The sequence below is a fragment of the Vipera ursinii genome (genome assembly GCF_947247035.1).
Source record: "Vipera ursinii genome assembly, chromosome: 15".
In the NCBI taxonomy this organism is placed as follows: Eukaryota; Metazoa; Chordata; class Lepidosauria; order Squamata; family Viperidae; genus Vipera; species Vipera ursinii.
The window spans coordinates 3,145,924-3,156,652 of NC_139528.1; positions in this window are offsets into that span (position 1 = coordinate 3,145,924).

The window sequence follows — 10,729 nt, forward strand, 5'->3', positions numbered from 1 at the left end:
ACCGATGGAGGGAGGGAGGAAGGTCATCCAAAAGGACTCCCTTCCAGTCGGAGTACTGAGGGTACTCAGGCCCTGGAGGAGGCTTGTAGCCAAGTGCTCTCGACTCCTCCAGGGTCTTTTGCCCTCATTACTCGCTCAGGGACTGAAAGGGGCACCCAGTGGAGCCCCAGAGGTCGTCCAGTGTGAGTCTTCCAGGGTGTGCGTGTGTGCAGGGACCGAATGAGACGGAGTGGATGACTCCCACGTCCATTCAGTCTGAGGGTGAGAGACTGGAAGCTCAGGGATTGAACAACCTCCAGTGTAGGGGCATCGCTCCCATCTCCACGCTACGTTGGTAAGGTTTTTGGAGTAATAAGCCACGTGTTGCCAGCAGTACCTGTCAGGCTTCTTGGCTAAATGAGGTGCGTGTGTATAATTAATGAAAATGACTTACCCCCGATGTCTTCAGTCTTGATTGATGCCAATCAGCCGTTGCCACAAATCATCTTCTTTGGGTGCTAAGTAGTCTGACTGGTACTCTACTGGCAACCGATGGAGGGAGGGAGGGAGGTCATCCAAAAGGACTCCCTTCCAGTCGGAGTACTGAGGGCACTCGGGCCCTGGAGGAGGCTTGTAGCCAAGTGCTCTCCACTCCTCCAGGGTCTTTCACCCTCATTACTCGCTCAGGGACTGAAAGGGGCACCCAGTGGAGCCCCAGAGGTCGTCCAGTGTGAGTCTTCCAGGGTGTGCGTGTGTGCAGGGACCGAATGAGACGGAGTGGATGACTCCCACGTCCATTCAGTCTGTGTGTGTGAGACTGGAAGCTCAGGGATTGAACAACCTCCAGTGTAGGGGCATCTCTCCCATCTCCACGCTGCGTTGGTAAGGTTTTTGGAGTAATAAACCACGTGTTGCCAGCAGTACCTGTCAGGCTTCTTGGCTAAATGTGTGTATGATGAAACTGACTTACCTTTGATGTCTTCAGTTTTCACTGATGCCATGCAAGGAGTGCCTCTGAAATAATAAAAAAAATCAATATCACCAAACGAATTAAATTGGGTCGTTGAGCTCTTCTTTCCGGTTCTACGAACCATCGCCATGGCCAAAGTTAGGGCAGGCAGGAAAAGTATACAATCTAGTATAAGTCAACAGCCACACCTAGCATTAAAATGGGCAGTTGAGCTTCTCTTTCTGGTTCTAAAAACCATTGCCATGGCCAAAGTTGTGCCAGGCAAGCAGGTCAACAGCCACACCTGGCATTAAATTGGGCCATTGAGTTCTTTCTGGTTCTAAGAACCATTGCCAAAGTTACGCCAGGCAAAAAAACTATAAAATCTAGTATGGGTCAACAGCCACACCTAGCATTAAACTGAGCCATTGAGCTCTACTTTTTGGTTCTAAGAACCATCGCCATGGCCATTACGCCAGGCAAGAAAACTATAAAATCTAGTATAGGTCAACAGCCACACCTAGCATTAAATTGAGCCATTGAGCTCTACTTTTTGGTTCTAAGAACCATTGCCAGTTACGCCAGGCAACAAAACTATAAAATCTAGCATAAGTCAACAGCCACACCTAGCATTAAAATGGGCCATTGACCTCTACTTTTTGGTTCTAAGAACCATTGCCAAAGTTACGCCAGGCAAAAAAACTATAAAATCTAGTATGGGTCAACAGCCACACCTAGCATTAAATTGAGCCGTTGAGCTCTACTTTTTGGTTCTAAAAACCATTGCCAGTTACGCCAGGCAACAAAACTATAAAATCTAGCATAAGTCAACAGGCACACCTAGCATTAAAATGGGCCATTGACCTCTACTTTTTGGTTCTAAGAACCATTGCCAAAGTTACGCCAGGCAAAAAAAGTATAAAATCTAGTATGGGTCAACAGCCACACCTAGCATTAAATTGAGCCGTTGAGCTCTACTTTTTGGTTCTAAGAACCATTGCCAGTTACGCCAGGCAAGAAAATTATAAAATCTAGCATAAGTCAACAGCCACACCTAGCATTGAAATGGGCCATTGACCTCTACTTTTTGGTTCTAAGAACCATTGCCAAAGTTACGCCAGGCAAAAAAACTATAAAATCTAGTATGGGTCAACAGCCACACCTAGCATTAAACTGAGCCGTTGAGCTCTACTTTTTGGTTCTAAGAACCATTGCCAGTTACGCCAGGCAAGAAAATTATAAAATCTAGCATAAGTCAACAGCCACACCTAGCATTGAAATGGGCCATTGACCACTACTTTTTGGTTCTAAGAACCATTGCCAAAGTTACGCCAGGCAAAAAAACTATAAAATCTAGTATGGGTCAACAGCCACACCTAGCATTAAACTGAGCCATTGAGCTCTACTTTTTGGTTCTAAGAACCATCGCCATGGCCATTACTCCAGGCAAGAAAACTATAAAATCTAGTATAGGTCAACAGCCACACCTAGCATTAAATTGAGCCATTGAGCTCTACTTTTTGGTTCTAAGAACCATTGCCAGTTACGCCAGGCAACAAAACTATAAAATCTAGCATAAGTCAACAGCCACACCTAGCATTAAAATGGGCCATTGACCTCTACTTTTTGGTTCTAAGAACCATTGCCAGTTACGCCAGGCAAAAAAACTATAAAATCTAGTATGGATCAACAGCCACACCTAGCATTGAATTGAGCCGTTGAGCTCTACTTTTTGGTTCTAAGAACCATTGCCAAAGTTACGCCAGGCAAAAAAACTATAAAATCTAGTATGGATCAACAGCCACACCTAGCATTAAATTGAGCCATTGAGCTCTACTTTTTGGTTCTAAGAACCATTGCCAGTTACGCCAGGCAACAAAACTATAAAATCTAGCATAAGTCAACAGCCACACCTAGCATTAAAATGGGCCATTGACCTCTACTTTTTGGTTCTAAGAACCATTGCCAAAGTTACGCCAGGCAAAAAAACTATAAAATCTAGTATGGGTCAACAGCCACACCTAGCATTAAATTGAGCCATTGAGCTCTACTTTTTGGTTCTAAGAACCATTGCCAGTTACGCCAGGCAACAAAACTATAAAATCTAGTATGGGTCAACAGCCACACCTAGCATTAAATTGAGCCATTGAGCTCTACTTTTTGGTTCTAAGAACCATTGCCAAAGTTACGCCAGGCAAAAAAACTATAAAATCTAGTATGGGTCAACAGCCACACCTAGCATTAAAATGGGCCATTGACCTGTACGTTTTGGTTCTAAGAACCATTGCCAAAGTTACGCCAGGCAAAAAAACTATAAAATCTAGTATAGGTCAACAGCCACACCTAGCATTAAACTGAGCCGTTGAGCTCTACTTTTTGGTTCTAAGAACCATTGCCAGTTACGCCAGGCAACAAAACTATAAAATCTAGCATAAGTCAACAGCCACACCTAGCATTAAAATGGGACGTTGAGCTCTATGTTTTGGTTCTAAGAACCATTGCCAGTTACGCCAGGCAAGAAAATTATAAAATCTAGCATAAGTCAACAGCCACACCTAGCATTAAAATGGGACGTTGAGCTCTATGTTTTGGTTCTAAGAACCATTGCCAAAGTTACGCCAGGCAAAAAAACTATAAAATCTAGTATGGGTCAACAGCCACACCTAGCATTAAATTGAGCCGTTGAGCTCTACTTTTTGGTTCTAAGAACCATTGCCAGTTACGCCAGGCAACAAAACTATAAAATCTAGCATAAGTCAACAGCCACACCTAGCATTAAAATGGGCCATTGACCTCTACTTTTTGGTTCTAAGAACCATTGCCAGTTACGCCAGGCAAAAAAACTATAAAATCTAGTATGGATCAACAGCGACACCTAGCATTGAATTGAGCCGTTGAGCTCTACTTTTTGGTTCTAAGAACCATTGCCAGTTACGCCAGGCAACAAAACTATAAAATCTAGCATAAGTCAACAGCCACACCTAGCATTAAAATGGGCCATTGACCTCTACTTTTTGGTTCTAAGAACCATTGCCAAAGTTACGCCAGGCAAAAAAACTATAAAATCTAGTATGGGTCAACAGCCACACCTAGCATTAAATTGAGCCGTTGAGCTCTACTTTTTGGTTCTAAGAACCATTGCCAGTTACGCCAGGCAACAAAACTATAAAATCTAGCATAAGTCAACAGGCACACCTAGCATTAAAATGGGCCATTGACCTCTACTTTTTGGTTCTAAGAACCATTGCCAAAGTTACGCCAGGCAAAAAAAGTATAAAATCTAGTATAGGTCAACAGCCACACCTAGCATTAAATTGAGCCATTGAGCTCTACTTTTTGGTTCTAAGAACCATTGCCAGTTACGCCAGGCAACAAAACTATAAAATCTAGCATAAGTCAACAGCCACACCTAGCATTAAAATGGGCCATTGACCTCTACTTTTTGGTTCTAAGAACCATTGCCAGTTACGCCAGGCAAAAAAACTATAAAATCTAGTATGGATCAACAGCCACACCTAGCATTGAATTGAGCCGTTGAGCTCTACTTTTTGGTTCTAAGAACCATTGCCAGTTACGCCAGGCAACAAAACTATAAAATCTAGCATAAGTCAACAGCCACACCTAGCATTAAAATGGGCCATTGTCCTCTACTTTTTGGTTCTAAGAACCATTGCCAAAGTTACGCCAGGCAAAAAAACTATAAAATCTAGTATGGGTCAACAGCCACACCTAGCATTAAAATGGGCCATTGACCTGTACGTTTTGGTTCTAAGAACCATTGCCAAAGTTACGCCAGGCAAAAAAACTATAAAATCTAGTATAGGTCAACAGCCACACCTAGCATTAAACTGAGCCGTTGAGCTCTACTTTTTGGTTCTAAGAACCATTGCCAGTTACGCCAGGCAACAAAACTATAAAATCTAGCATAAGTCAACAGCTACACCTAGTATTAAAATGGGACGTTGAGCTCTATGTTTTGGTTCTAAGAACCATCGCCATGGCCATTACGCCAGGCAAGAATACTATAAAATCTAGTATGGGTCAACAGCCACACCTAGCATTAAACTGAGCCGTTGAGCTCTACTTTTTGGTTCTAAGAACCATTGCCAGTTACGCCAGGCAAGAAAATTATAAAATCTAGCATAAGTCAACAGCCACACCTAGCATTGAAATGGGCCATTGACCTCTACTTTTTGGTTCTAAGAACCATTGCCAGTTACGCCAGGCAACAAAACTATAAAATCTAGCATAAGTCAACAGCCACACCTAGCATTAAAATGGGCCATTGACCTCTACTTTTTGGTTCTAAGAACGATCGCCATGGCCAAAGTTACGCCAGGCAAGGAAACTATAAAATCTGTTAGTCTCCTTTACTGTATATGGCATCATATTAAAACGCATCACATTTACTTTTGCTGCTAAGAAGTCAGACTGGTACTGTAGTGGCAACTGCTGGAGGGAGGGAGGTCATCCAAAAGGACTCCCTTCCAGTCGGAGTACTGAGGGTACTCAGGCCCTGGAGGAGGCTTGTAGCCAAGTGCTCTTGACTCCTCCAGGGTCTTTTGCCCTCATTACTCGCTCAGGGACCCAGTGGAGCCCCAGAGGTCGTCCAGTGTGAGTCTCCCAGGGTGTGCGTGTGTGCAGGGACCGAATGAGACAGGGATCGGCTGACTCCCAGGCTCATTGAGTCTGAGTGTGAGAGACTGGAAGCTCAGGGATTGAACAACCTCCAATGTAGGGGCATCACCCCCATCTCCATGCTGTGTTGGTATGAAGAATATTTTTGAGGCCTTCTCATTAGGTTTTTGTGGTTGTTGTTTTTTGCAAAACTTCACTAAAGCAAGCCTTACCACATGTTGCCAACAGTACCTGTTAGGCTTCTTGGCTAAATGAGGTGTGTATAGTTAATGAAAATGACTTACCCCCCGATGTCTTCAGTCTTGATTGATGCCACGCAGCCGGTGCCACAAATCATCTTCTTTGGGTGCTAAGAGGTCTGACTGGTACTCTACTGGCAACCGATGGAGGGAGGGAGGAAGGTCATCCAAAAGGACTCCCTTCCAGTCGGAGTACTGAGGGTACTCAGGCCCTGGAGGAGGCTTGTAGCCAAGTGCTCTCGACTCCTCCAGGGTCTTTTGCCCTCATTACTCGCTCAGGGACTGAAAGGGGCACCCAGTGGAGCCCCAGAGGTCGTCCAGTGTGAGTCTTCCAGGGTGTGCGTGTGTGCAGGGACCGAATGAGACGGAGTGGATGACTCCCACGTCCATTCAGTCTGAGGGTGAGAGACTGGAAGCTCAGGGATTGAACAACCTCCAGTGTAGGGGCATCGCTCCCATCTCCACGCTACGTTGGTAAGGTTTTTGGAGTAATAAGCCACGTGTTGCCAGCAGTACCTGTCAGGCTTCTTGGCTAAATGAGGTGCGTGTGTATAATTAATGAAAATGACTTACCCCCGATGTCTTCAGTCTTGATTGATGCCAATCAGCCGTTGCCACAAATCATCTTCTTTGGGTGCTAAGTAGTCTGACTGGTACTCTACTGGCAACCGATGGAGGGAGGGAGGGAGGTCATCCAAAAGGACTCCCTTCCAGTCGGAGTACTGAGGGCACTCGGGCCCTGGAGGAGGCTTGTAGCCAAGTGCTCTCCACTCCTCCAGGGTCTTTCACCCTCATTACTCGCTCAGGGACTGAAAGGGGCACCCAGTGGAGCCCCAGAGGTCGTCCAGTGTGAGTCTTCCAGGGTGTGCGTGTGTGCAGGGACCGAATGAGACGGAGTGGATGACTCCCACGTCCATTCAGTCTGTGTGTGTGAGACTGGAAGCTCAGGGATTGAACAACCTCCAGTGTAGGGGCATCTCTCCCATCTCCACGCTGCGTTGGTAAGGTTTTTGGAGTAATAAACCACGTGTTGCCAGCAGTACCTGTCAGGCTTCTTGGCTAAATGTGTGTATGATGAAACTGACTTACCTTTGATGTCTTCAGTTTTCACTGATGCCATGCAAGGAGTGCCTCTGAAATAATAAAAAAAATCAATATCACCAAACGAATTAAATTGGGTCGTTGAGCTCTTCTTTCCGGTTCTACGAACCATCGCCATGGCCAAAGTTAGGGCAGGCAGGAAAAGTATACAATCTAGTATAAGTCAACAGCCACACCTAGCATTAAAATGGGCAGTTGAGCTTCTCTTTCTGGTTCTAAAAACCATTGCCATGGCCAAAGTTGTGCCAGGCAAGCAGGTCAACAGCCACACCTGGCATTAAATTGGGCCATTGAGTTCTTTCTGGTTCTAAGAACCATTGCCAAAGTTACGCCAGGCAAAAAAACTATAAAATCTAGTATGGGTCAACAGCCACACCTAGCATTAAACTGAGCCATTGAGCTCTACTTTTTGGTTCTAAGAACCATCGCCATGGCCATTACGCCAGGCAAGAAAACTATAAAATCTAGTATAGGTCAACAGCCACACCTAGCATTAAATTGAGCCATTGAGCTCTACTTTTTGGTTCTAAGAACCATTGCCAGTTACGCCAGGCAACAAAACTATAAAATCTAGCATAAGTCAACAGCCACACCTAGCATTAAAATGGGCCATTGACCTCTACTTTTTGGTTCTAAGAACCATTGCCAAAGTTACGCCAGGCAAAAAAACTATAAAATCTAGTATGGGTCAACAGCCACACCTAGCATTAAATTGAGCCATTGAGCTCTACTTTTTGGTTCTAAGAACCATTGCCAGTTACGCCAGGCAACAAAACTATAAAATCTAGCATAAGTCAACAGCCACACCTAGCATTAAAATGGGCCATTGACCTCTACTTTTTGGTTCTAAGAACCATTGCCAAAGTTACGCCAGGCAAAAAAACTATAAAATCTAGTATGGGTCAACAGCCACACCTAGCATTAAATTGAGCCGTTGAGCTCTACTTTTTGGTTCTAAGAACCATTGCCAGTTACGCCAGGCAACAAAACTATAAAATCTAGCATAAGTCAACAGGCACACCTAGCATTAAAATGGGCCATTGACCTCTACTTTTTGGTTCTAAGAACCATTGCCAAAGTTACGCCAGGCAAAAAAAGTATAAAATCTAGTATGGGTCAACAGCCACACCTAGCATTAAATTGAGCCGTTGAGCTCTACTTTTTGGTTCTAAGAACCATTGCCAGTTACGCCAGGCAACAAAATTATAAAATCTAGCATAAGTCAACAGCCACACCTAGCATTGAAATGGGCCATTGACCTCTACTTTTTGGTTCTAAGAACCATTGCCAAAGTTACGCCAGGCAAAAAAACTATAAAATCTAGTATGGGTCAACAGCCACACCTAGCATTAAACTGAGCCGTTGAGCTCTACTTTTTGGTTCTAAGAACCATTGCCAGTTACGCCAGGCAAGAAAATTATAAAATCTAGCATAAGTCAACAGCCACACCTAGCATTGAAATGGGCCATTGACCACTACTTTTTGGTTCTAAGAACCATTGCCAAAGTTACGCCAGGCAAAAAAACTATAAAATCTAGTATGGGTCAACAGCCACACCTAGCATTAAACTGAGCCATTGAGCTCTACTTTTTGGTTCTAAGAACCATCGCCATGGCCATTACTCCAGGCAAGAAAACTATAAAATCTAGTATAGGTCAACAGCCACACCTAGCATTAAATTGAGCCATTGAGCTCTACTTTTTGGTTCTAAGAACCATTGCCAGTTACGCCAGGCAACAAAACTATAAAATCTAGCATAAGTCAACAGCCACACCTAGCATTAAAATGGGCCATTGACCTCTACTTTTTGGTTCTAAGAACCATTGCCAGTTACGCCAGGCAAAAAAACTATAAAATCTAGTATGGATCAACAGCCACACCTAGCATTGAATTGAGCCGTTGAGCTCTACTTTTTGGTTCTAAGAACCATTGCCAAAGTTACGCCAGGCAAAAAAACTATAAAATCTAGTATGGATCAACAGCCACACCTAGCATTAAATTGAGCCATTGAGCTCTACTTTTTGGTTCTAAGAACCATTGCCAGTTACGCCAGGCAACAAAACTATAAAATCTAGCATAAGTCAACAGCCACACCTAGCATTAAAATGGGCCATTGACCTCTACTTTTTGGTTCTAAGAACCATTGCCAAAGTTACGCCAGGCAAAAAAACTATAAAATCTAGTATGGGTCAACAGCCACACCTAGCATTAAATTGAGCCATTGAGCTCTACTTTTTGGTTCTAAGAACCATTGCCAGTTACGCCAGGCAACAAAACTATAAAATCTAGTATGGGTCAACAGCCACACCTAGCATTAAATTGAGCCATTGAGCTCTACTTTTTGGTTCTAAGAACCATTGCCAAAGTTACGCCAGGCAAAAAAACTATAAAATCTAGTATGGGTCAACAGCCACACCTAGCATTAAAATGGGCCATTGACCTGTACGTTTTGGTTCTAAGAACCATTGCCAAAGTTACGCCAGGCAAAAAAACTATAAAATCTAGTATAGGTCAACAGCCACACCTAGCATTAAACTGAGCCGTTGAGCTCTACTTTTTGGTTCTAAGAACCATTGCCAGTTACGCCAGGCAACAAAACTATAAAATCTAGCATAAGTCAACAGCTACACCTAGTATTAAAATGGGACGTTGAGCTCTATGTTTTGGTTCTAAGAACCATCGCCATGGCCATTACGCCAGGCAAGAAAACTATAAAATCTAGTATGGGTCAACAGCCACACCTAGCATTAAACTGAGCCGTTGAGCTCTACTTTTTGGTTCTAAGAACCATTGCCAGTTACGCCAGGCAAGAAAATTATAAAATCTAGCATAAGTCAACAGCCACACCTAGCATTGAAATGGGCCATTGACCACTACTTTTTGGTTCTAAGAACCATTGCCAGTTACGCCAGGCAACAAAACTATAAAATCTAGCATAAGTCAACAGCCACACCTAGCATTAAAATGGGCCATTGACCTCTACTTTTTGGTTCTAAGAACCATTGCCAAAGTTACGCCAGGCAAAAAAACTATAAAATCTAGTATGGGTCAACAGCCACACCTAGCATTAAATTGAGCCATTGAGCTCTACATTTTGGTTCTAAGAACGATCGCCATGGCCAAAGTTACGCCAGGCAAGGAAACTACAAAATCTGTTAGTCTCCTTTACTGTATATGGCATCATATTAAAACGCATCACATTTACTTTTGCTGCTAAGAAGTCAGACTGGTACTGTAGTGGCAACTGCTGGAGGGAGGGAGGTCATCCAAAAGGACTCCCTTCCAGTCGGAGTACTGAGGGTACTCAGGCCCTGGAGGAGGCTTGTAGCCAAGTGCTCTTGACTCCTCCAGGGTCTTTTGCCCTCATTACTCGCTCAGGGACCCAGTGGAGCCCCAGAGGTCGTCCAGTGTGAGTCTCCCAGGGTGTGCGTGTGTGCAGGGACCGAATGAGACAGGGATCGGCTGACTCCCAGGCTCATTGAGTCTGAGTGTGAGAGACTGGAAGCTCAGGGATTGAACAACCTCCAATGTAGGGGCATCACCCCCATCTCCATGCTGTGTTGGTATGAAGAATATTTTTGAGGCCTTCTCATTAGGTTTTTGTGGTTGTTTTTTTTTGCAAAACTTCACTAAAGCAAGCCTTACCACATGTTGCCAACAGTACCTGTTAGGCTTCTTGGCTAAATGAGGTGTGTATAGTTAATGAAAATGACTTACCCCCCCGATGTCTTCAGTCTTGATTGATGCCACGCAGCCGGTGCCACAAATCATCTTCTTTGGGTGCTAAGAGGTCTGACTGGTACTCTACTGGCAACCGATGGAG